Source organism: Schistocerca americana, chromosome 7 (genome assembly GCF_021461395.2).
Source record: "Schistocerca americana isolate TAMUIC-IGC-003095 chromosome 7, iqSchAmer2.1, whole genome shotgun sequence".
Classification (NCBI taxonomy): Eukaryota; Metazoa; Arthropoda; class Insecta; order Orthoptera; family Acrididae; genus Schistocerca; species Schistocerca americana.
The window spans coordinates 44,774,210-44,798,543 of NC_060125.1; the positions used below are offsets into that span (position 1 = coordinate 44,774,210).

The following is a 24,334-nucleotide window of genomic DNA, read 5'->3' on the forward strand; positions in this document are numbered from 1 at the left end:
TCTTTGAGATATTGCTAGAGATTGAAGTCTCTGGAGCTCTTTCCTCGCACGTCAGATTGGCCGAGCGGTCTAAGGCGCCAGATTTAAGCTCTGGTTCCCGTAAGGGAGCGTGGGTGCGAACCACACATCTGACAATGCATTTTAAACATTCTGAAACTAACATACTCCCTTGATCTTTCAGAACAAGTAAATTATGCAGAAACACGCCATGCAGATTTAACTAGAGACGACAGTGACAGCCCGAGCGGTCGAAAAGAAATAGCGGAACATACTTTTCCTGCGTCGAGGTGTAGCTCTTCTCACGGACGTCTCCGTTGTTGTTGTGCTGTGGCCCTGGGTTCCAAGCGACAGCGAGAAAACCTCAACAGCAACGCATACGTGTTTAAATGAATCGAAAGGCCTTAATAAAGATAGATGAAACGGTGGCTCAGGTGCTGGAGTTCTGAAGCGGCCGTATTGCGTGGGCAGTAAGCTCACTAAGTTAGTGTGTCATGCTAACAACGGGAAGGCTATGGGTTAGATCCCACCAAGGGCTATTCCATATTGCTTCCCTAAAAGGCAGCGCGAGAGACTGCCAGGCAAATCCCAAGTGATCTGTACAAGGACTAGGATGTCCGCACGTCTGGAAACGTTCTCGCCGACTTGTGTGCCACGCTGACGACACGGGTTCTCGTCCGATCACCGAAGTTAAGCAGCGTTTTTACGTGCTTAGTACACGGCTCGGTGGCTAACTAAGAAGTCTGCGTGCTGTTGGATTCTTTAATTTTGCCTTTTCCCTTAGTTTTCGGTGTTGCTGCGAGGTAATGATACGGTACAGCACGCTGACCCCTCTCTTGCCTCTCGGGACGCAAATTCGGGAACCTGCGGCCACAGTCAAATGAAAGGGTCCGTTGTGCGTTTGTCGAGTTGGTCTCTCCCAGTCGTTTCTAGCGCCTGTCCTCTACATATACGCCCATTTGCAAGCGTCAGCTTTCGCGTCAGCCGAGCAAAGTCGAGACAAGTCGACACATGGGGACACACGATGCTGTGAATTGCAATCCGTACTAGCCTACGCGGAGCGGGACGAGTGGCGAAGGAAAACCATTCGTAACACGACAGTTCGGAAATTCGACGATCGCGAGCGTTGGAAACACTCTCCTGAGTAAAGAAGACAACTTCCGTGCGGTGTCCGGGTTTCGAACCCGGGTCAGCTACTTGGGAAGCAATCATGCTGACCGACACACCACCACCGCCTTCTGCTACGCGCTGCTTGCGCCGTGATGTGTCGCCTTCCCTCCTGGCGCCAGAGGCCGAAGGCAATCTCGCTGTAGGCGCTCAACGCCGAGTGGAAGGCGAGCACATCTGAACCCGTTTTCCTGGTGCTGCTAGGGCCATATACTGAAACTGAGCGCAGAACTAACTTTTATTGAAGAATCTGCCCTTTAATGCACATCAGGGCGAACACGAAATTTCTAATATGAAGTACTCACTGACGATCCAAAGACGTTTCAGTATGTACGCGTCGGTACCACCGGGGCAGTGCCTAAGTATTGTAAAGTGAAGGACGACAGTTTGAGCCTCACGGGAAGTATTTCATTGGCTTCCCACGAGTGCGTAATGCACAGCGTGGCTGTTGCTAGGAAACGGCCTTATTTGCCGTTGGCTAATATCTAGTTTTCTTTGCATCATTGTGAAAATGTTCCTATTACTAAATACAGTTTTGCTAGTTACAGTTCAAACTGGAAACGACGGAAGAATGCGGTCCAACGCGCCACATTGGTTCCCGAAAGGGAGGGTGCATTTCCTACGCCACGTCTGACATTGCGTCTTAAATTTTCTAAAACTGACATAATTCCATCCTACCGAAAAAAGAAACAGGTTTCGCAGCGAGGTTCTTTGAGATATTGCTAGAGATTGAAGTCTCTGGAGCTCTTTCCTCGCACGTCAGATTGGCCGAGCGGTCTAAGGCGCCAGATTTAAGCTCTGGTTCCCGTAAGGGAGCGTGGGTGCGAACCACACATCTGACAATGCATTTTAAACATTCTGAAACTAACATACTCCCTTGATCTTTCAGAACAAGTAAATTATGCAGAAACACGCCATGCAGATTTAACTAGAGACGACAGTGACAGCCCGAGCGGTCGAAAAGAAATAGCGGAACATACTTTTCCTGCGTCGAGGTGTAGCTCTTCTCACGGACGTCTCCGTTGTTGTTGTGCTGTGGCCCTGGGTTCCAAGCGACAGCGAGAAAACCTCAACAGCAACGCATACGTGTTTAAATGAATCGAAAGGCCTTAATAAAGATAGATGAAACGGTGGCTCAGGTGCTGGAGTTCTGAAGCGGCCGTATTGCGTGGGCAGTAAGCTCACTAAGTTAGTGTGTCATGCTAACAACGGGAAGGCTATGGGTTAGATCCCACCAAGGGCTATTCCATATTGCTTCCCTAAAAGGCAGCGCGAGAGACTGCCAGGCAAATCCCAAGTGATCTGTACAAGGACTAGGATGTCCGCACGTCTGGAAACGTTCTCGCCGACTTGTGTGCCACGCTGACGACACGGGTTCTCGTCCGATCACCGAAGTTAAGCAGCGTTTTTACGTGCTTAGTACACGGCTCGGTGGCTAACTAAGAAGTCTGCGTGCTGTTGGATTCTTTAATTTTGCCTTTTCCCTTAGTTTTCGGTGTTGCTGCGAGGTAATGATACGGTACAGCACGCTGACCCCTCTCTTGCCTCTCGGGACGCAAATTCGGGAACCTGCGGCCACAGTCAAATGAAAGGGTCCGTTGTGCGTTTGTCGAGTTGGTCTCTCCCAGTCGTTTCTAGCGCCTGTCCTCTACATATACGCCCATTTGCAAGCGTCAGCTTTCGCGTCAGCCGAGCAAAGTCGAGACAAGTCGACACATGGGGACACACGATGCTGTGAATTGCAATCCGTACTAGCCTACGCGGAGCGGGACGAGTGGCGAAGGAAAACCATTCGTAACACGACAGTTCGGAAATTCGACGATCGCGAGCGTTGGAAACACTCTCCTGAGTAAAGAAGACAACTTCCGTGCGGTGTCCGGGTTTCGAACCCGGGTCAGCTACTTGGGAAGCAATCATGCTGACCGACACACCACCACCGCCTTCTGCTACGCGCTGCTTCCGCCGTGATGTGTCGCCTTCCCTCCTGGCGCCAGAGGCCGAAGGCAATCTCGCTGTAGGCGCTCAACGCCGAGTGGAAGGCGAGCACATCTGAACCCGTTTTCCTGGTGCTGCTAGGGCCATATACTGAAACTGAGCGCAGAACTAACTTTTATTGAAGAATCTGCCCTTTAATGCACATCAGGGCGAACACGAAATTTCTAATATGAAGTACTCACTGACGATCCAAAGACGTTTCAGTATGTACGCGTCGGTACCACCGGGGCAGTGCCTAAGTATTGTAAAGTGAAGGACGACAGTTTGAGCCTCACGGGAAGTATTTCATTGGCTTCCCACGAGTGCGTAATGCACAGCGTGGCTGTTGCTAGGAAACGGCCTTATTTGCCGTTGGCTAATATCTAGTTTTCTTTGCATCATTGTGAAAATGTTCCTATTACTAAATACAGTTTTGCTAGTTACAGTTCAAACTGGAAACGACGGAAGAATGCGGTCCAACGCGCCACATTGGTTCCCGAAAGGGAGGGTGCATTTCCTACGCCACGTCTGACATTGCGTCTTAAATTTTCTAAAACTGACATAATTCCATCCTACCGAAAAAAGAAACAGGTTTCGCAGCGAGGTTCTTTGAGATATTGCTAGAGATTGAAGTCTCTGGAGCTCTTTCCTCGCACGTCAGATTGGCCGAGCGGTCTAAGGCGCCAGATTTAAGCTCTGGTTCCCGTAAGGGAGCGTGGGTGCGAACCACACATCTGACAATGCATTTTAAACATTCTGAAACTAACATACTCCCTTGATCTTTCAGAACAAGTAAATTATGCAGAAACACGCCATGCAGATTTAACTAGAGACGACAGTGACAGCCCGAGCGGTCGAAAAGAAATAGCGGAACATACTTTTCCTGCGTCGAGGTGTAGCTCTTCTCACGGACGTCTCCGTTGTTGTTGTGCTGTGGCCCTGGGTTCCAAGCGACAGCGAGAAAACCTCAACAGCAACGCATACGTGTTTAAATGAATCGAAAGGCCTTAATAAAGATAGATGAAACGGTGGCTCAGGTGCTGGAGTTCTGAAGCGGCCGTATTGCGTGGGCAGTAAGCTCACTAAGTTAGTGTGTCATGCTAACAACGGGAAGGCTATGGGTTAGATCCCACCAAGGGCTATTCCATATTGCTTCCCTAAAAGGCAGCGCGAGAGACTGCCAGGCAAATCCCAAGTGATCTGTACAAGGACTAGGATGTCCGCACGTCTGGAAACGTTCTCGCCGACTTGTGTGCCACGCTGACGACACGGGTTCTCGTCCGATCACCGAAGTTAAGCAGCGTTTTTACGTGCTTAGTACACGGCTCGGTGGCTAACTAAGAAGTCTGCGTGCTGTTGGATTCTTTAATTTTGCCTTTTCCCTTAGTTTTCGGTGTTGCTGCGAGGTAATGATACGGTACAGCACGCTGACCCCTCTCTTGCCTCTCGGGACGCAAATTCGGGAACCTGCGGCCACAGTCAAATGAAAGGGTCCGTTGTGCGTTTGTCGAGTTGGTCTCTCCCAGTCGTTTCTAGCGCCTGTCCTCTACATATACGCCCATTTGCAAGCGTCAGCTTTCGCGTCAGCCGAGCAAAGTCGAGACAAGTCGACACATGGGGACACACGATGCTGTGAATTGCAATCCGTACTAGCCTACGCGGAGCGGGACGAGTGGCGAAGGAAAACCATTCGTAACACGACAGTTCGGAAATTCGACGATCGCGAGCGTTGGAAACACTCTCCTGAGTAAAGAAGACAACTTCCGTGCGGTGTCCGGGTTTCGAACCCGGGTCAGCTACTTGGGAAGCAATCATGCTGACCGACACACCACCACCGCCTTCTGCTACGCGCTGCTTCCGCCGTGATGTGTCGCCTTCCCTCCTGGCGCCAGAGGCCGAAGGCAATCTCGCTGTAGGCGCTCAACGCCGAGTGGAAGGCGAGCACATCTGAACCCGTTTTCCTGGTGCTGCTAGGGCCATATACTGAAACTGAGCGCAGAACTAACTTTTATTGAAGAATCTGCCCTTTAATGCACATCAGGGCGAACACGAAATTTCTAATATGAAGTACTCACTGACGATCCAAAGACGTTTCAGTATGTACGCGTCGGTACCACCGGGGCAGTGCCTAAGTATTGTAAAGTGAAGGACGACAGTTTGAGCCTCACGGGAAGTATTTCATTGGCTTCCCACGAGTGCGTAATGCACAGCGTGGCTGTTGCTAGGAAACGGCCTTATTTGCCGTTGGCTAATATCTAGTTTTCTTTGCATCATTGTGAAAATGTTCCTATTACTAAATACAGTTTTGCTAGTTACAGTTCAAACTGGAAACGACGGAAGAATGCGGTCCAACGCGCCACATTGGTTCCCGAAAGGGAGGGTGCATTTCCTACGCCACGTCTGACATTGCGTCTTAAATTTTCTAAAACTGACATAATTCCATCCTACCGAAAAAAGAAACAGGTTTCGCAGCGAGGTTCTTTGAGATATTGCTAGAGATTGAAGTCTCTGGAGCTCTTTCCTCGCACGTCAGATTGGCCGAGCGGTCTAAGGCGCCAGATTTAAGCTCTGGTTCCCGTAAGGGAGCGTGGGTGCGAACCACACATCTGACAATGCATTTTAAACATTCTGAAACTAACATACTCCCTTGATCTTTCAGAACAAGTAAATTATGCAGAAACACGCCATGCAGATTTAACTAGAGACGACAGTGACAGCCCGAGCGGTCGAAAAGAAATAGCGGAACATACTTTTCCTGCGTCGAGGTGTAGCTCTTCTCACGGACGTCTCCGTTGTTGTTGTGCTGTGGCCCTGGGTTCCAAGCGACAGCGAGAAAACCTCAACAGCAACGCATACGTGTTTAAATGAATCGAAAGGCCTTAATAAAGATAGATGAAACGGTGGCTCAGGTGCTGGAGTTCTGAAGCGGCCGTATTGCGTGGGCAGTAAGCTCACTAAGTTAGTGTGTCATGCTAACAACGGGAAGGCTATGGGTTAGATCCCACCAAGGGCTATTCCATATTGCTTCCCTAAAAGGCAGCGCGAGAGACTGCCAGGCAAATCCCAAGTGATCTGTACAAGGACTAGGATGTCCGCACGTCTGGAAACGTTCTCGCCGACTTGTGTGCCACGCTGACGACACGGGTTCTCGTCCGATCACCGAAGTTAAGCAGCGTTTTTACGTGCTTAGTACACGGCTCGGTGGCTAACTAAGAAGTCTGCGTGCTGTTGGATTCTTTAATTTTGCCTTTTCCCTTAGTTTTCGGTGTTGCTGCGAGGTAATGATACGGTACAGCACGCTGACCCCTCTCTTGCCTCTCGGGACGCAAATTCGGGAACCTGCGGCCACAGTCAAATGAAAGGGTCCGTTGTGCGTTTGTCGAGTTGGTCTCTCCCAGTCGTTTCTAGCGCCTGTCCTCTACATATACGCCCATTTGCAAGCGTCAGCTTTCGCGTCAGCCGAGCAAAGTCGAGACAAGTCGACACATGGGGACACACGATGCTGTGAATTGCAATCCGTACTAGCCTACGCGGAGCGGGACGAGTGGCGAAGGAAAACCATTCGTAACACGACAGTTCGGAAATTCGACGATCGCGAGCGTTGGAAACACTCTCCTGAGTAAAGAAGACAACTTCCGTGCGGTGTCCGGGTTTCGAACCCGGGTCAGCTACTTGGGAAGCAATCATGCTGACCGACACACCACCACCGCCTTCTGCTACGCGCTGCTTGCGCCGTGATGTGTCGCCTTCCCTCCTGGCGCCAGAGGCCGAAGGCAATCTCGCTGTAGGCGCTCAACGCCGAGTGGAAGGCGAGCACATCTGAACCCGTTTTCCTGGTGCTGCTAGGGCCATATACTGAAACTGAGCGCAGAACTAACTTTTATTGAAGAATCTGCCCTTTAATGCACATCAGGGCGAACACGAAATTTCTAATATGAAGTACTCACTGACGATCCAAAGACGTTTCAGTATGTACGCGTCGGTACCACCGGGGCAGTGCCTAAGTATTGTAAAGTGAAGGACGACAGTTTGAGCCTCACGGGAAGTATTTCATTGGCTTCCCACGAGTGCGTAATGCACAGCGTGGCTGTTGCTAGGAAACGGCCTTATTTGCCGTTGGCTAATATCTAGTTTTCTTTGCATCATTGTGAAAATGTTCCTATTACTAAATACAGTTTTGCTAGTTACAGTTCAAACTGGAAACGACGGAAGAATGCGGTCCAACGCGCCACATTGGTTCCCGAAAGGGAGGGTGCATTTCCTACGCCACGTCTGACATTGCGTCTTAAATTTTCTAAAACTGACATAATTCCATCCTACCGAAAAAAGAAACAGGTTTCGCAGCGAGGTTCTTTGAGATATTGCTAGAGATTGAAGTCTCTGGAGCTCTTTCCTCGCACGTCAGATTGGCCGAGCGGTCTAAGGCGCCAGATTTAAGCTCTGGTTCCCGTAAGGGAGCGTGGGTGCGAACCACACATCTGACAATGCATTTTAAACATTCTGAAACTAACATACTCCCTTGATCTTTCAGAACAAGTAAATTATGCAGAAACACGCCATGCAGATTTAACTAGAGACGACAGTGACAGCCCGAGCGGTCGAAAAGAAATAGCGGAACATACTTTTCCTGCGTCGAGGTGTAGCTCTTCTCACGGACGTCTCCGTTGTTGTTGTGCTGTGGCCCTGGGTTCCAAGCGACAGCGAGAAAACCTCAACAGCAGCGCATACGTGTTTAAATGAATCGAAAGGCCTTAATAAAGATAGATGAAACGGTGGCTCAGGTGCTGGAGTTCTGAAGCGGCCGTATTGCGTGGGCAGTAAGCTCACTAAGTTAGTGTGTCATGCTAACAACGGGAAGGCTATGGGTTAGATCCCACCAAGGGCTATTCCATATTGCTTCCCTAAAAGGCAGCGCGAGAGACTGCCAGGCAAATCCCAAGTGATCTGTACAAGGACTAGGATGTCCGCACGTCTGGAAACGTTCTCGCCGACTTGTGTGCCACGCTGACGACACGGGTTCTCGTCCGATCACCGAAGTTAAGCAGCGTTTTTACGTGCTTAGTACACGGCTCGGTGGCTAACTAAGAAGTCTGCGTGCTGTTGGATTCTTTAATTTTGCCTTTTCCCTTAGTTTTCGGTGTTGCTGCGAGGTAATGATACGGTACAGCACGCTGACCCCTCTCTTGCCTCTCGGGACGCAAATTCGGGAACCTGCGGCCACAGTCAAATGAAAGGGTCCGTTGTGCGTTTGTCGAGTTGGTCTCTCCCAGTCGTTTCTAGCGCCTGTCCTCTACATATACGCCCATTTGCAAGCGTCAGCTTTCGCGTCAGCCGAGCAAAGTCGAGACAAGTCGACACATGGGGACACACGATGCTGTGAATTGCAATCCGTACTAGCCTAGGCGGAGCGGGACGAGTGGCGAAGGAAAACCATTCGTAACACGACAGTTCGGAAATTCGACGATCGCGAGCGTTGGAAACACTCTCCTGAGTAAAGAAGACAACTTCCGTGCGGTGTCCGGGTTTCGAACCCGGGTCAGCTACTTGGGAAGCAATCATGCTGACCGACACACCACCACCGCCTTCTGCTACGCGCTGCTTGCGCCGTGATGTGTCGCCTTCCCTCCTGGCGCCAGAGGCCGAAGGCAATCTCGCTGTAGGCGCTCAACGCCGAGTGGAAGGCGAGCACATCTGAACCCGTTTTCCTGGTGCTGCTAGGGCCATATACTGAAACTGAGCGCAGAACTAACTTTTATTGAAGAATCTGCCCTTTAATGCACATCAGGGCGAACACGAAATTTCTAATATGAAGTACTCACTGACGATCCAAAGACGTTTCAGTATGTACGCGTCGGTACCACCGGGGCAGTGCCTAAGTATTGTAAAGTGAAGGACGACAGTTTGAGCCTCACGGGAAGTATTTCATTGGCTTCCCACGAGTGCGTAATGCACAGCGTGGCTGTTGCTAGGAAACGGCCTTATTTGCCGTTGGCTAATATCTAGTTTTCTTTGCATCATTGTGAAAATGTTCCTATTACTAAATACAGTTTTGCTAGTTACAGTTCAAACTGGAAACGACGGAAGAATGCGGTCCAACGCGCCACATTGGTTGCCGAAAGGGAGGGTGCATTTCCTACGCCACGTCTGACATTGCGTCTTAAATGTTCTAAAACTGACATAATTCCATCCTACCGAAAAAAGAAACAGGTTTCGCAGCGAGGTTCTTTGAGATATTGCTAGAGATTGAAGTCTCTGGAGCTCTTTCCTCGCACGTCAGATTGGCCGAGCGGTCTAAGGCGCCAGATTTAAGCTCTGGTTCCCGTAAGGGAGCGTGGGTGCGAACCACACATCTGACAATGCATTTTAAACATTCTGAAACTAACATACTCCCTTGATCTTTCAGAACAAGTAAATTATGCAGAAACACGCCATGCAGATTTAACTAGAGACGACAGTGACAGCCCGAGCGGTCGAAAAGATTTAGCGGAACATACTTTTCCTGCGTCGAGGTGTAGCTCTTCTCACGGACGTCTCTGTTGTTGTTGTGCTGTGGCCCTGAGTTCCAAGCGACAGCGAGAAAACCTCAACAGCAACGCATACGTGTTTAAATGAATCGAAATTCCTTACTAAAGATAGATGAAACGGTGGCTCAGGTGCTGGAGTTCTGAAGCGGCCGTATTGCGTGGGCAGTAAGCTCACTAAGTTAGTGTGTCATGCTAACAACGGGAAGGCTATGGGTTAGATCCCACCAAGGGCTATTCCATATTGCTTCCCAAAAAGGCAGCGCGAGAGACTGCCAGGCAAATCCCAAGTGATCTGTACAAGGACTAAGATGTCCACACGTCTGGAAACGTTCTCGCCGACTTGTGTGCCACGCTGACGACACGGGTTCTCGTCCGATCACCGAAGTTAAGGAGCGATCTTACGTGCTTAGTACACGGCTCGGTGGCTAACTAGGAAGTCTGCGTGCTGTTGGATTCTTTAATTTTCCTTTTCCCTTAGTTTTCGGTGTTGCTGCGAGGTAATGATACGGTCCAGCACGCTGACCCCTCTCTTGCCTCTCGGGACGCAAATTCGCGAACCTGCGGCCACAGTCAAATGAAAGGGTCCGTTGTGCGTTTGTCGAGTTGGTCTCTCCCAGTCGTTTCTAGCGCCTGTCCTCTACATATACGCCCATTTGCAAGCGTCAGCTTTCGCGTCAGCCGAGCAAAGTCGAGACAAGTCGACACATGGGGACACACGATGCTGTGAATTGCAATCCGTACTAGCCTAGGCGGAGCGGGACGAGTGGCGAAGGAAAACCATTCGTAACACGACAGTTCGGAAATTCGACGATCGCGAGCGTTGGAAACACTCTCCTGAGTAAAGAAGACAACTTCCGTGCGGTGTCCGGGTTTCGAACCCGGGTCAGCTACTTGGGAAGCAATCATGCTGACCGACACACCACCACCGCCTTCTGCTACGCGCTGCTTGCGCCGTGATGTGTCGCCTTCCCTCCTGGCGCCAGAGGCCGAAGGCAATCTCGCTGTAGGCGCTCAACGCCGAGTGGAAGGCGAGCACATCTGAACCCGTTTTCCTGGTGCTGCTAGGGCCATATACTGAAACTGAGCGCAGAACTAACTTTTATTGAAGAATCTGCCCTTTAATGCACATCAGGGCGAACACGAAATTTCTAATATGAAGTACTCACTGACGATCTAAAGACGTTTCAGTATGTACGCGTCGGTACCACCGGGGCAGTGCCTAAGTATTGTAAATTGAAGGACGACAGTTTGAGCCTCACGGGAAGTATTTCATTGGCTTCCCACGAGTGCGTAATGAACAGCGTGGCTGTTGCTAGGAAACGGCCTTATTTGCCGTTGGCTAATATCTAGTTTTCTTTGCATCATTGTGAAAATGCTCCTATTACTAAATACAGTTTTGCTAGTTACAGTTCAAACTGGAAACGACGGAAGAATGCGGTCCAACGCGCCACAATGGTTCCCGAAAGGGAGGGTGCATTTCCTGCGCCACGTCTGACATTGCGTCTTAAATTTTCTAAAACTGACATAATTCCATCCTACCGAAAAAAGAAACAGGTTTCGCAGCGAGGTTCTTTGAGATATTGCTAGAGATTGAAGTCTCTGGAGCTCTTTCCTCGCACGTCAGATTGGCCGAGCGGTCTAAGGCGCCAGACGTAAGCTCTGGTTCCCGTAAGGGAGCGTGGGTTCGAACCACACATCTGACAATGCATTTTAAACATTCTGAAACTAACATACTCCCTTGATCTTTCAGAACATGTAAATTATGCAGAAACACGCCATGCAGATTTAACTAGAGACGACAGTGACAGCCCGAGCGGTCGAAAAGATTTAGCGGAACATACTTTTCCTGCGTCGAGGTGTAGCTCTTCTCACGGACGTCTCTGTTGTTGTTGTGCTGTGGCCCTGAGTTCCAAGCGACAGCGAGAAAACCTCAACAGCAACGCATACGTGTTTAAATGAATCGAAATTCCTTACTAAAGATAGATGAAACGGTGGCTCAGGTGCTGGAGTTCTGAAGCGGCCGTATTGCGTGGGCAGTAAGCTCACTAAGTTAGTGTGTCATGCTAACAACGGGAAGGCTATGGGTTAGATCCCACCAAGGGCTATTCCATATTGCTTCCCAAAAAGGCAGCGCGAGAGACTGCCAGGCAAATCCCAAGTGATCTGTACAAGGACTAAGATGTCCACACGTCTGGAAACGTTCTCGCCGACTTGTGTGCCACGCTGACGACACGGGTTCTCGTCCGATCACCGAAGTTAAGGAGCGATCTTACGTGCTTAGTACACGGCTCGGTGGCTAACTAGGAAGTCTGCGTGCTGTTGGATTCTTTAATTTTCCTTTTCCCTTAGTTTTCGGTGTTGCTGCGAGGTAATGATACGGTCCAGCACGCTGACCCCTCTCTTGCCTCTCGGGACGCAAATTCGCGAACCTGCGGCCACAGTCAAATGAAAGGGTCCGTTGTGCGTTTGTCGAGTTGGTCTCTCCCAGTCGTTTCTAGCGCCTGTCCTCTACATATACGCCCATTTGCAAGCGTCAGCTTTCGCGTCAGCCGAGCAAAGTCGAGACAAGTCGACACATGGGGACACACGATGCTGTGAATTGCAATCTGCACTAGCCTATGCGGAGCGGGACGAGTGGCGAAGGAAAACCGTTCGTAACACGACAGTTGGGAAATTCGACGATCGCGAGCGTTGGAAACACTCTCCGGAGTAAAGAAGACAACTTCCGTGCGGTGTCCGGGTTTCGAACCCGGACCAGCTACTTGGGAAGCAACCATGCTGACCGACACACCACCACCGCCTTCTGCTACGCGCTGCTTGCGCCGTGATGTGTCGCCTTCCCTCCTGGCGCCAGAGGCCGAAGGCAATCTCGCTGTAGACGCTCAACGCCGAGTGGAAGGCGAGCACATCTGAACCCGTTTTCCTGGTGCTGCTAGGGCCATATACTGAAACTGAGCGCAGAACTAACTTTTACTGAAGAATCTGCCCTTTAATGCACATCAGGGCGAACACGAAATTTCTAATATGAAGTACTCACTGACGATCTAAAGACGTTTCAGTATGTACGCGTCGGTACCACCGGGGCAGTGCCTAAGTATTGTAAATTGAAGGACGACAGTTTGAGCCTCACGGGAAGTATTTCATTGGCTTCCCACGAGTGCGTAATGAACAGCGTGGCTGTTGCTAGGAAACGGCCTTATTTGCCGTTGGCTAATATCTAGTTTTCTTTGCATCATTGTGAAAATGCTCCTATTACTAAATACAGTTTTGCTAGTTACAGTTCAAACTGGAAACGACGGAAGAATGCGGTCCAACGCGCCACAATGGTTCCCGAAAGGGAGGGTGCATTTCCTGCGCCACGTCTGACATTGCGTCTTAAATTTTCTAAAACTGACATAATTCCATCCCACCGAAAAAAGAAACAGGTTTCGCAGCGAGGTTCTTTGAGATATTGCTAGAGATTGAAGTCTCTGGAGCTCTTTCCTCGCACGTCAGATTGGCCGAGCGGTCTAAGGCGCCAGACGTAAGCTCTGGTTCCCGTAAGGGAGCGTGGGTTCGAACCACACATCTGACAATGCATTTTAAACATTCTGAAACTAACATACTCCCTTGATCTTTCAGAACATGTAAATTATGCAGAAACACGCCATGCAGATTTAACTAGAGACGACAGTGACAGCCCGAGCGGTCGAAAAGATTTAGCGGAACATACTTTTCCTGCGTCGAGGTGTAGCTCTTCTCACGGACGTCTCTGTTGTTGTTGTGCTGTGGCCCTGAGTTCCAAGCGACAGCGAGAAAACCTCAACAGCAACGCATACGTGTTTAAATGAATCGAAATTCCTTACTAAAGATAGATGAAACGGTGGCTCAGGTGCTGGAGTTCTGAAGCGGCCGTATTGCGTGGGCAGTAAGCTCACTAAGTTAGTGTGTCATGCTAACAACGGGAAGGCTATGGGTTAGATCCCACCAAGGGCTATTCCATATTGCTTCCCAAAAAGGCAGCGCGAGAGACTGCCAGGCAAATCCCAAGTGATCTGTACAAGGACTAAGATGTCCACACGTCTGGAAACGTTCTCGCCGACTTGTGTGCCACGCTGACGACACGGGTTCTCGTCCGATCACCGAAGTTAAGGAGCGATCTTACGTGCTTAGTACACGGCTCGGTGGCTAACTAGGAAGTCTGCGTGCTGTTGGATTCTTTAATTTTCCTTTTCCCTTAGTTTTCGGTGTTGCTGCGAGGTAATGATACGGTCCAGCACGCTGACCCCTCTCTTGCCTCTCGGGACGCAAATTCGCGAACCTGCGGCCACAGTCAAATGAAAGGGTCCGTTGTGCGTTTGTCGAGTTGGTCTCTCCCAGTCGTTTCTAGCGCCTGTCCTCTACATATACGCCCATTTGCAAGCGTCAGCTTTCGCGTCAGCCGAGCAAAGTCGAGACAAGTCGACACATGGGGACACACGATGCTGTGAATTGCAATCTGCACTAGCCTATGCGGAGCGGGACGAGTGGCGAAGGAAAACCGTTCGTAACACGACAGTTGGGAAATTCGACGATCGCGAGCGTTGGAAACACTCTCCGGAGTAAAGAAGACAACTTCCGTGCGGTGTCCGGGTTTCGAACCCGGACCAGCTACTTGGGAAGCAACCATGCTGACCGACACACCACCACCGCCTTCTGCTACGCGCTGCTTGCGCCGTGATGTGTCGCCTTCCCTCCTGGCGCCAGAGGCCGAAGGCAATCTCGCTGTAGACGCTCAACGCCGAGTGGAAGGCGAGCACATCTGAACCCGTTTTCCTGGTGCTGCTAGGGCCATATACTGAAACTGAGCGCAGAACTAACTTTTACTGAAGAATCTGCCCTTTAATGCACATCAGGGCGAACACGAAATTTCTAATATGAAGTACTCACTGACGATCTAAAGACGTTTCAGTGTGTACGCGTCGGTACCACCGGGGCAGTGCCTAAGTATTGTAAATTGAAGGACGACAGTTTGAGCCTCACGGGAAGTATTTCATTGGCTTCCCACGAGTGCGTAATGAACAGCGTGGCTGTTGCTAGGAAACGGCCTTATTTGCCGTTGGCTAATATCTAGTTTTCTTTGCATCATTGTGAAAATGCTCCTATTACTAAATACAGTTTTGCTAGTTACAGTTCAAACTGGAAACGACGGAAGAATGCGGTCCAACGCGCCACAATGGTTCCCGAAAGGGAGGGTGCATTTCCTGCGCCACGTCTGACATTGCGTCTTAAATTTTCTAAAACTGACATAATTCCATCCTACCGAAAAAAGAAACAGGTTTCGCAGCGAGGTTCTTTGAGATATTGCTAGAGATTGAAGTCTCTGGAGCTCTTTCCTCGCACGTCAGATTGGCCGAGCGGTCTAAGGCGCCAGACGTAAGCTCTGGTTCCCGTAAGGGAGCGTGGGTTCGAACCACACATCTGACAATGCATTTTAAACATTCTGAAACTAACATACTCCCTTGATCTTTCAGAACATGTAAATTATGCAGAAACACGCCATGCAGATTTAACTAGAGACGACAGTGACAGCCCGAGCGGTCGAAAAGATTTAGCGGAACATACTTTTCCTGCGTCGAGGTGTAGCTCTTCTCACGGACGTCTCTGTTGTTGTTGTGCTGTGGCCCTGAGTTCCAAGCGACAGCGAGAAAACCTCAACAGCAACGCATACGTGTTTAAATGAATCGAAATTCCTTACTAAAGATAGATGAAACGGTGGCTCAGGTGCTGGAGTTCTGAAGCGGCCGTATTGCGTGGGCAGTAAGCTCACTAAGTTAGTGTGTCATGCTAACAACGGGAAGGCTATGGGTTAGATCCCACCAAGGGCTATTCCATATTGCTTCCCAAAAAGGCAGCGCGAGAGACTGCCAGGCAAATCCCAAGTGATCTGTACAAGGACTAAGATGTCCACACGTCTGGAAACGTTCTCGCCGACTTGTGTGCCACGCTGACGACACGGGTTCTCGTCCGATCACCGAAGTTAAGGAGCGATCTTACGTGCTTAGTACACGGCTCGGTGGCTAACTAGGAAGTCTGCGTGCTGTTGGATTCTTTAATTTTCCTTTTCCCTTAGTTTTCGGTGTTGCTGCGAGGTAATGATACGGTCCAGCACGCTGACCCCTCTCTTGCCTCTCGGGACGCAAATTCGCGAACCTGCGGCCACAGTCAAATGAAAGGGTCCGTTGTGCGGTGCGTTTGTCGAGTTGGTCTCTCCCAGTCGTTTCTAGCGCCTGTCCTCTACATATACGCCCATTTGCAAGCGTCAGCTTTCGCGTCAGCCGAGCAAAGTCGAGACAAGTCGACACATGGGGACACACGATGCTGTGAATTGCAATCTGCACTAGCCTATGCGGAGCGGGACGAGTGGCGAAGGAAAACCGTTCGTAACACGACAGTTGGGAAATTCGACGATCGCGAGCGTTGGAAACACTCTCCGGAGTAAAGAAGACAACTTCCGTGCGGTGTCCGGGTTTCGAACCCGGACCAGCTACTTGGGAAGCAACCATGCTGACCGACACACCACCACCGCCTTCTGCTACGCGCTGCTTGCGCCGTGATGTGTCGCCTTCCCTCCTGGCGCCAGAGGCCGAAGGCAATCTCGCTGTAGACGCTCAACGCCGAGTGGAAGGCGAGCACATCTGAACCCGTTTTCCTGGTGCTGCTAGGGCCATATACTGAAACTGAGCGCAGAACTAACTTTTACTGAAGAATCTGCCCTTTAATGCACATCAGGGCGAACACGAAATTTCTAATATGAAGTACTCACTGACGATCCAAAGACGTTTCAGTATGTACGCGTCGGTACCACCGGGGCAGTGCCTAAGTATTGTAAATTGAAGGACGACAGTTTGAGCCTCACGGGAAGTATTTCATTGGCTTCCCACGAGTGCGTAATGAACAGCGTGGCTGTTGCTAGGAAACGGCCTTATTTGCCGTTGGCTAATATCTAGTTTTCTTTGCATCATTGTGAAAATGCTCCTATTACTAAATACAGTTTTGCTAGTTACAGTTGAAACTGGAAACGACGGAAGAATGCGGTCCAACGCGCCACAATGGTTCCCGAAAGGGAGGGTGCATTTCCTGCGCCACGTCTGACATTGCGTCTTAAATTTTCTAAAACTGACATAATTCCATCCTACCGAAAAAAGAAACAGGTTTCGCAGCGAGGTTCTTTGAGATATTGCTAGAGATTGAAGTCTCTGGAGCTCTTTCCTCGCACGTCAGATTGGCCGAGCGGTCTAAGGCGCCAGACGTAAGCTCTGGTTCCCGTAAGGGAGCGTGGGTTCGAACCACACATCTGACAATGCATTTTAAACATTCTGAAACTAACATACTCCCTTGATCTTTCAGAACATGTAAATTATGCAGAAACACGCCATGCAGATTTAACTAGAGACGACAGTGACAGCCCGAGCGGTCGAAAAGATTTAGCGGAACATACTTTTCCTGCGTCGAGGTGTAGCTCTTCTCACGGACGTCTCTGTTGTTGTTGTGCTGTGGCCCTGAGTTCCAAGCGACAGCGAGAAAACCTCAACAGCAACGCATACGTGTTTAAATGAATCGAAATTCCTTACTAAAGATAGATGAAACGGTGGCTCAGGTGCTGGAGTTCTGAAGCGGCCGTATTGCGTGGGCAGTAAGCTCACTAAGTTAGTGTGTCATGCTAACAACGGGAAGGCTATGGGTTAGATCCCACCAAGGGCTATTCCATATTGCTTCCCAAAAAGGCAGCGCGAGAGACTGCCAGGCAAATCCCAAGTGATCTGTACAAGGACTAAGATGTCCACACGTCTGGAAACGTTCTCGCCGACTTGTGTGCCACGCTGACGACACGGGTTCTCGTCCGATCACCGAAGTTAAGGAGCGATCTTACGTGCTTAGTACACGGCTCGGTGGCTAACTAGGAAGTCTGCGTGCTGTTGGATTCTTTAATTTTCCTTTTCCCTTAGTTTTCGGTGTTGCTGCGAGGTAATGATACGGTCCAGCACGCTGACCCCTCTCTTGCCTCTCGGGACGCAAATTCGCGAACCTGCGGCCACAGTCAAATGAAAGGGTCCGTTGTGCGGTGCGTTTGTCGAGTTGGTCTCTCCCAGTCGTTTCTAGCGCCTGTCCTCTACATATACGCCCATTTGCAGGCGTCAGCTTTCGCGTCAGCCGAGCAAAGTCGAGACAAGTCGACACATGGGGACACACGATGCTGTGAATTGCAATCTGCACTAGCCTATGCGGAGCGGGACGAGTGGCGAAGGAAAACCGTTCGTAACACGACAGTTGGGAAATTCGACGATCGCGAGCGTTGGAAACACTCTCCGGAGTAAAGAAGACAACTTCCGTGCGGTGTCCGGGTTTCGAACCCGGACCAGCTACTTGGGAAGCAACCATGCTGACCGACACACCACCACCGCCTTCTGCTACGCGCTGCTTGCGCCGTGATGTGTCGCCTTCCCTCCTGGCGCCAGAGGCCGAAGGCAATCTCGCTGTAGACGCTCAACGCCGAGTGGAAGGCGAGCACATCTGAACCCGTTTTCCTGGTGCTGCTAGGGCCATATACTGAAACTGAGCGCAGAACTAACTTTTACTGAAGAATCTGCCCTTTAATGCACATCAGGGCGAACACGAAATTTCTAATATGAAGTACTCACTGACGATCCAAAGACGTTTCAGTATGTACGCGTCGGTACCACCGGGGCAGTGCCTAAGTATTGTAAATTGAAGGACGACAGTTTGAGCCTCACGGGAAGTATTTCATTGGCTTCCCACGAGTGCGTAATGAACAGCGTGGCTGTTGCTAGGAAACGGCCTTATTTGCCGTTGGCTAATATCTAGTTTTCTTTGCATCATTGTGAAAATGCTCCTATTACTAAATACAGTTTTGCTAGTTACAGTTGAAACTGGAAACGACGGAAGAATGCGGTCCAACGCGCCACAATGGTTCCCGAAAGGGAGGGTGCATTTCCTGCGCCACGTCTGACATTGCGTCTTAAATTTTCTAAAACTGACATAATTCCATCCTACCGAAAAAAGAAACAGGTTTCGCAGCGAGGTTCTTTGAGATATTGCTAGAGATTGAAGTCTCTGGAGCTCTTTCCTCGCACGTCAGATTGGCCGAGCGGTCTAAGGCGCCAGACGTAAGCTCTGGTTCCCGTAAGGGAGCGTGGGTTCGAACCACACATCTGACAATGCATTTTAAACATTCTGAAACTAACATACTCCCTTGATCTTTCAGAACATGTAAATTATGCAGAAACACGCCATGCAGATTTAACTAGAGACGACAGTGACAGCCCGAGCGGTCGAAAAGATTTAGCGGAACATACTTTTCCTGCGTCGAGGTGTAGCTCTTCTCACGGACGTCTCTGTTGTTGTTGTGCTGTGGCCCTGAGTTCCAAGCGACAGCGAGAAAACCTCAACAGCAACGCATACGTGTTTAAATGAATCGAAATTCCTTACTAAAGATAGATGAAACGGTGGCTCAGGTGCTGGAGTTCTGAAGCGGCCGTATTGCGTGGGCAGTAAGCTCACTAAGTTAGTGTGTCATGCTAACAACGGGAAGGCTATGGGTTAGATCCCACCAAGGGCTATTCCATATTGCTTCCCAAAAAGGCAGCGCGAGAGACTGCCAGGCAAATCCCAAGTGATCTGTACAAGGACTAAGATGTCCACACGTCTGGAAACGTTCTCGCCGACTTGTGTGCCACGCTGACGACACGGGTTCTCGTCCGATCACCGAAGTTAAGGAGCGATCTTACGTGCTTAGTACACGGCTCGGTGGCTAACTAGGAAGTCTGCGTGCTGTTGGATTCTTTAATTTTCCTTTTCCCTTAGTTTTCGGTGTTGCTGCGAGGTAATGATACGGTCCAGCACGCTGACCCCTCTCTTGCCTCTCGGGACGCAAATTCGCGAACCTGCGGCCACAGTCAAATGAAAGGGTCCGTTGTGCGTTTGTCGAGTTGGTCTCTCCCAGTCGTTTCTAGCGCCTGTCCTCTACATATACGCCCATTTGCAAGCGTCAGCTTTCGCGTCAGCCGAGCAAAGTCGAGACAAGTCGACACATGGGGACACACGATGCTGTGAATTGCAATCTGCACTAGCCTATGCGGAGCGGGACGAGTGGCGAAGGAAAACCGTTCGTAACACGACAGTTGGGAAATTCGACGATCGCGAGCGTTGGAAACACTCTCCGGAGTAAAGAAGACAACTTCCGTGCGGTGTCCGGGTTTCGAACCCGGACCAGCTACTTGGGAAGCAACCATGCTGACCGACACACCACCACCGCCTTCTGCTACGCGCTGCTTGCGCCGTGATGTGTCGCCTTCCCTCCTGGCGCCAGAGGCCGAAGGCAATCTCGCTGTAGACGCTCAACGCCGAGTGGAAGGCGAGCACATCTGAACCCGTTTTCCTGGTGCTGCTAGGGCCATATACTGAAACTGAGCGCAGAACTAACTTTTACTGAAGAATCTGCCCTTTAATGCACATCAGGGCGAACACGAAATTTCTAATATGAAGTACTCACTGACGATCCAAAGACGTTTCAGTATGTACGCGTCGGTACCACCGGGGCAGTGCCTAAGTATTGTAAATTGAAGGACGACAGTTTGAGCCTCACGGGAAGTATTTCATTGGCTTCCCACGAGTGCGTAATGAACAGCGTGGCTGTTGCTAGGAAACGGCCTTATTTGCCGTTGGCTAATATCTAGTTTTCTTTGCATCATTGTGAAAATGCTCCTATTACTAAATACAGTTTTGCTAGTTACAGTTCAAACTGGAAACGACGGAAGAATGCGGTCCAACGCGCCACAATGGTTCCCGAAAGGGAGGGTGCATTTCCTGCGCCACGTCTGACATTGCGTCTTAAATTTTCTAAAACTGACATAATTCCATCCTACCGAAAAAAGAAACAGGTTTCGCAGCGAGGTTCTTTGAGATATTGCTAGAGATTGAAGTCTCTGGAGCTCTTTCCTCGCACGTCAGATTGGCCGAGCGGTCTAAGGCGCCAGACGTAAGCTCTGGTTCCCGTAAGGGAGCGTGGGTTCGAACCACACATCTGACAATGCATTTTAAACATTCTGAAACTAACATACTCCCTTGATCTTTCAGAACATGTAAATTATGCAGAAACACGCCATGCAGATTTAACTAGAGACGACAGTGACAGCCCGAGCGGTCGAAAAGATTTAGCGGAACATACTTTTCCTGCGTCGAGGTGTAGCTCTTCTCACGGACGTCTCTGTTGTTGTTGTGCTGTGGCCCTGAGTTCCAAGCGACAGCGAGAAAACCTCAACAGCAACGCATACGTGTTTAAATGAATCGAAATTCCTTACTAAAGATAGATGAAACGGTGGCTCAGGTGCTGGAGTTCTGAAGCGGCCGTATTGCGTGGGCAGTAAGCTCACTAAGTTAGTGTGTCATGCTAACAACGGGAAGGCTATGGGTTAGATCCCACCAAGGGCTATTCCATATTGCTTCCCAAAAAGGCAGCGCGAGAGACTGCCAGGCAAATCCCAAGTGATCTGTACAAGGACTAAGATGTCCACACGTCTGGAAACGTTCTCGCCGACTTGTGTGCCACGCTGACGACACGGGTTCTCGTCCGATCACCGAAGTTAAGGAGCGATCTTACGTGCTTAGTACACGGCTCGGTGGCTAACTAGGAAGTCTGCGTGCTGTTGGATTCTTTAATTTTCCTTTTCCCTTAGTTTTCGGTGTTGCTGCGAGGTAATGATACGGTCCAGCACGCTGACCCCTCTCTTGCCTCTCGGGACGCAAATTCGCGAACCTGCGGCCACAGTCAAATGAAAGGGTCCGTTGTGCGTTTGTCGAGTTGGTCTCTCCCAGTCGTTTCTAGCGCCTGTCCTCTACATATACGCCCATTTGCAAGCGTCAGCTTTCGCGTCAGCCGAGCAAAGTCGAGACAAGTCGACACATGGGGACACACGATGCTGTGAATTGCAATCTGCACTAGCCTATGCGGAGCGGGACGAGTGGCGAAGGAAAACCGTTCGTAACACGACAGTTGGGAAATTCGACGATCGCGAGCGTTGGAAACACTCTCCGGAGTAAAGAAGACAACTTCCGTGCGGTGTCCGGGTTTCGAACCCGGACCAGCTACTTGGGAAGCAACCATGCTGACCGACACACCACCACCGCCTTCTGCTACGCGCTGCTTGCGCCGTGATGTGTCGCCTTCCCTCCTGGCGCCAGAGGCCGAAGGCAATCTCGCTGTAGACGCTCAACGCCGAGTGGAAGGCGAGCACATCTGAACCCGTTTTCCTGGTGCTGCTAGGGCCATATACTGAAACTGAGCGCAGAACTAACTTTTACTGAAGAATCTGCCCTTTAATGCACATCAGGGCGAACACGAAATTTCTAATATGAAGTACTCACTGACGATCCAAAGACGTTTCAGTATGTACGCGTCGGTACCACCGGGGCAGTGCCTAAGTATTGTAAATTGAAGGACGACAGTTTGAGCCTCACGGGAAGTATTTCATTGGCTTCCCACGAGTGCGTAATGAACAGCGTGGCTGTTGCTAGGAAACGGCCTTATTTGCCGTTGGCTAATATCTAGTTTTCTTTGCATCATTGTGAAAATGCTCCTATTACTAAATACAGTTTTGCTAGTTACAGTTCAAACTGGAAACGACGGAAGAATGCGGTCCAACGCGCCACAATGGTTCCCGAAAGGGAGGGTGCATTTCCTGCGCCACGTCTGACATTGCGTCTTAAATTTTCTAAAACTGACATAATTCCATCCTACCGAAAAAAGAAACAGGTTTCGCAGCGAGGTTCTTTGAGATATTGCTAGAGATTGAAGTCTCTGGAGCTCTTTCCTCGCACGTCAGATTGGCCGAGCGGTCTAAGGCGCCAGACGTAAGCTCTGGTTCCCGTAAGGGAGCGTGGGTTCGAACCACACATCTGACAATGCATTTTAAACATTCTGAAACTAACATACTCATTTGATCTTTCAGAACATGTAAATTATGCAGAAACACGCCATGCAGATTTAACTAGAGACGACAGTGACAGCCCGAGCGGTCGAAAAGATTTAGCGGAACATACTTTTCCTGCGTCGAGGTGTAGCTCTTCTCACGGACGTCTCTGTTGTTGTTGTGCTGTGGCCCTGAGTTCCAAGCGACAGCGAGAAAACCTCAACAGCAACGCATACGTGTTTAAATGAATCGAAATTCCTTACTAAAGATAGATGAAACGGTGGCTCAGGTGCTGGAGTTCTGAAGCGGCCGTATTGCGTGGGCAGTAAGCTCACTAAGTTAGTGTGTCATGCTAACAACGGGAAGGCTATGGGTTAGATCCCACCAAGGGCTATTCCATATTGCTTCCCAAAAAGGCAGCGCGAGAGACTGCCAGGCAAATCCCAAGTGATCTGTACAAGGACTAAGATGTCCACACGTCTGGAAACGTTCTCGCCGACTTGTGTGCCACGCTGACGACACGGGTTCTCGTCCGATCACCGAAGTTAAGGAGCGATCTTACGTGCTTAGTACACGGCTCGGTGGCTAACTAGGAAGTCTGCGTGCTGTTGGATTCTTTAATTTTCCTTTTCCCTTAGTTTTCGGTGTTGCTGCGAGGTAATGATACGGTCCAGCACGCTGACCCCTCTCTTGCCTCTCGGGACGCAAATTCGCGAACCTGCGGCCACAGTCAAATGAAAGGGTCCGTTGTGCGTTTGTCGAGTTGGTCTCTCCCAGTCGTTTCTAGCGCCTGTCCTCTACATATACGCCCATTTGCAAGCGTCAGCTTTCGCGTCAGCCGAGCAAAGTCGAGACAAGTCGACACATGGGGACACACGATGCTGTGAATTGCAATCTGCACTAGCCTATGCGGAGCGGGACGAGTGGCGAAGGAAAACCGTTCGTAACACGACAGTTGGGAAATTCGACGATCGCGAGCGTTGGAAACACTCTCCGGAGTAAAGAAGACAACTTCCGTGCGGCGTCCGGGTTTCGAACCCGGACCAGCTACTTGGGAAGCAACCATGCTGACCGACACACCACCACCGCCTTCTGCTACGCGCTGCTTGCGCCGTGATGTGTCGCCTTCCCTCCTGGCGCCAGAGGCCGAAGGCAATCTCGCTGTAGACGCTCAACGCCGAGTGGAAGGCGAGCACATCTGAACCCGTTTTCCTGGTGCTGCTAGGGCCATATACTGAAACTGAGCGCAGAACTAACTTTTACTGAAGAATCTGCCCTTTAATGCACATCAGGGCGAACACGAAATTTCTAATATGAAGTACTCACTGACGATCTAAAGACGTTTCAGTATGTACGCGTCGGTACCACCGGGGCAGTGCCTAAGTATTGTAAATTGAAGGACGACAGTTTGAGCCTCACGGGAAGTATTTCATTGGCTTCCCACGAGTGCGTAATGAACAGCGTGGCTGTTGCTAGGAAACGGCCTTATTTGCCGTTGGCTAATATCTAGTTTTCTTTGCATCATTGTGAAAATGCTCCTATTACTAAATACAGTTTTGCTAGTTACAGTTCAAACTGGAAACGACGGAAGAATGCGGTCCAACGCGCCACAATGGTTCCCGAAAGGGAGGGTGCATTTCCTGCGCCACGTCTGACATTGCGTCTTAAATTTTCTAAAACTGACATAATTCCATCCTACCGAAAAAAGAAACAGGTTTCGCAGCG

General features: G+C 50.1%; 13 non-coding genes across 13 annotated transcripts; all 13 read left to right on the plus strand.

The window, feature by feature from the left end:
- Positions 1–50: 50 nt before the first annotated feature.
- On the plus strand, positions 51–134 carry Trnal-uaa. The gene has a single exon. It is a non-coding gene; the product is annotated as a tRNA-Leu (tRNA).
- A 1,788-nt stretch (positions 135–1,922) lies between these two features.
- On the plus strand, positions 1,923–2,006 carry Trnal-uaa. Its single transcript has one exon. It is a non-coding gene; the product is annotated as a tRNA-Leu (tRNA).
- A 1,788-nt stretch (positions 2,007–3,794) lies between these two features.
- Positions 3,795–3,878, plus strand: Trnal-uaa. The gene has a single exon. It is a non-coding gene; the product is annotated as a tRNA-Leu (tRNA).
- A 1,788-nt stretch (positions 3,879–5,666) lies between these two features.
- Positions 5,667–5,750, plus strand: Trnal-uaa. The gene has a single exon. It is a non-coding gene; the product is annotated as a tRNA-Leu (tRNA).
- Positions 5,751–7,538: 1,788 nt separating this feature from the next.
- Positions 7,539–7,622, plus strand: Trnal-uaa. The gene has a single exon. It is a non-coding gene; the product is annotated as a tRNA-Leu (tRNA).
- Positions 7,623–9,410: 1,788 nt separating this feature from the next.
- Trnal-uaa lies at positions 9,411–9,494 on the plus strand. The gene has a single exon. It is a non-coding gene; the product is annotated as a tRNA-Leu (tRNA).
- A 1,787-nt stretch (positions 9,495–11,281) lies between these two features.
- Trnal-uaa lies at positions 11,282–11,365 on the plus strand. The gene has a single exon. It is a non-coding gene; the product is annotated as a tRNA-Leu (tRNA).
- A 1,787-nt stretch (positions 11,366–13,152) lies between these two features.
- Trnal-uaa lies at positions 13,153–13,236 on the plus strand. Its single transcript has one exon. It is a non-coding gene; the product is annotated as a tRNA-Leu (tRNA).
- A 1,787-nt stretch (positions 13,237–15,023) lies between these two features.
- Positions 15,024–15,107, plus strand: Trnal-uaa. Its single transcript has one exon. It is a non-coding gene; the product is annotated as a tRNA-Leu (tRNA).
- Positions 15,108–16,899: 1,792 nt separating this feature from the next.
- Positions 16,900–16,983, plus strand: Trnal-uaa. Its single transcript has one exon. It is a non-coding gene; the product is annotated as a tRNA-Leu (tRNA).
- Positions 16,984–18,775: 1,792 nt separating this feature from the next.
- Positions 18,776–18,859, plus strand: Trnal-uaa. The gene has a single exon. It is a non-coding gene; the product is annotated as a tRNA-Leu (tRNA).
- Positions 18,860–20,646: 1,787 nt separating this feature from the next.
- On the plus strand, positions 20,647–20,730 carry Trnal-uaa. The gene has a single exon. It is a non-coding gene; the product is annotated as a tRNA-Leu (tRNA).
- A 1,787-nt stretch (positions 20,731–22,517) lies between these two features.
- Positions 22,518–22,601, plus strand: Trnal-uaa. The gene has a single exon. It is a non-coding gene; the product is annotated as a tRNA-Leu (tRNA).
- The last annotated feature ends 1,733 nt before the right edge of the window (positions 22,602–24,334 follow it).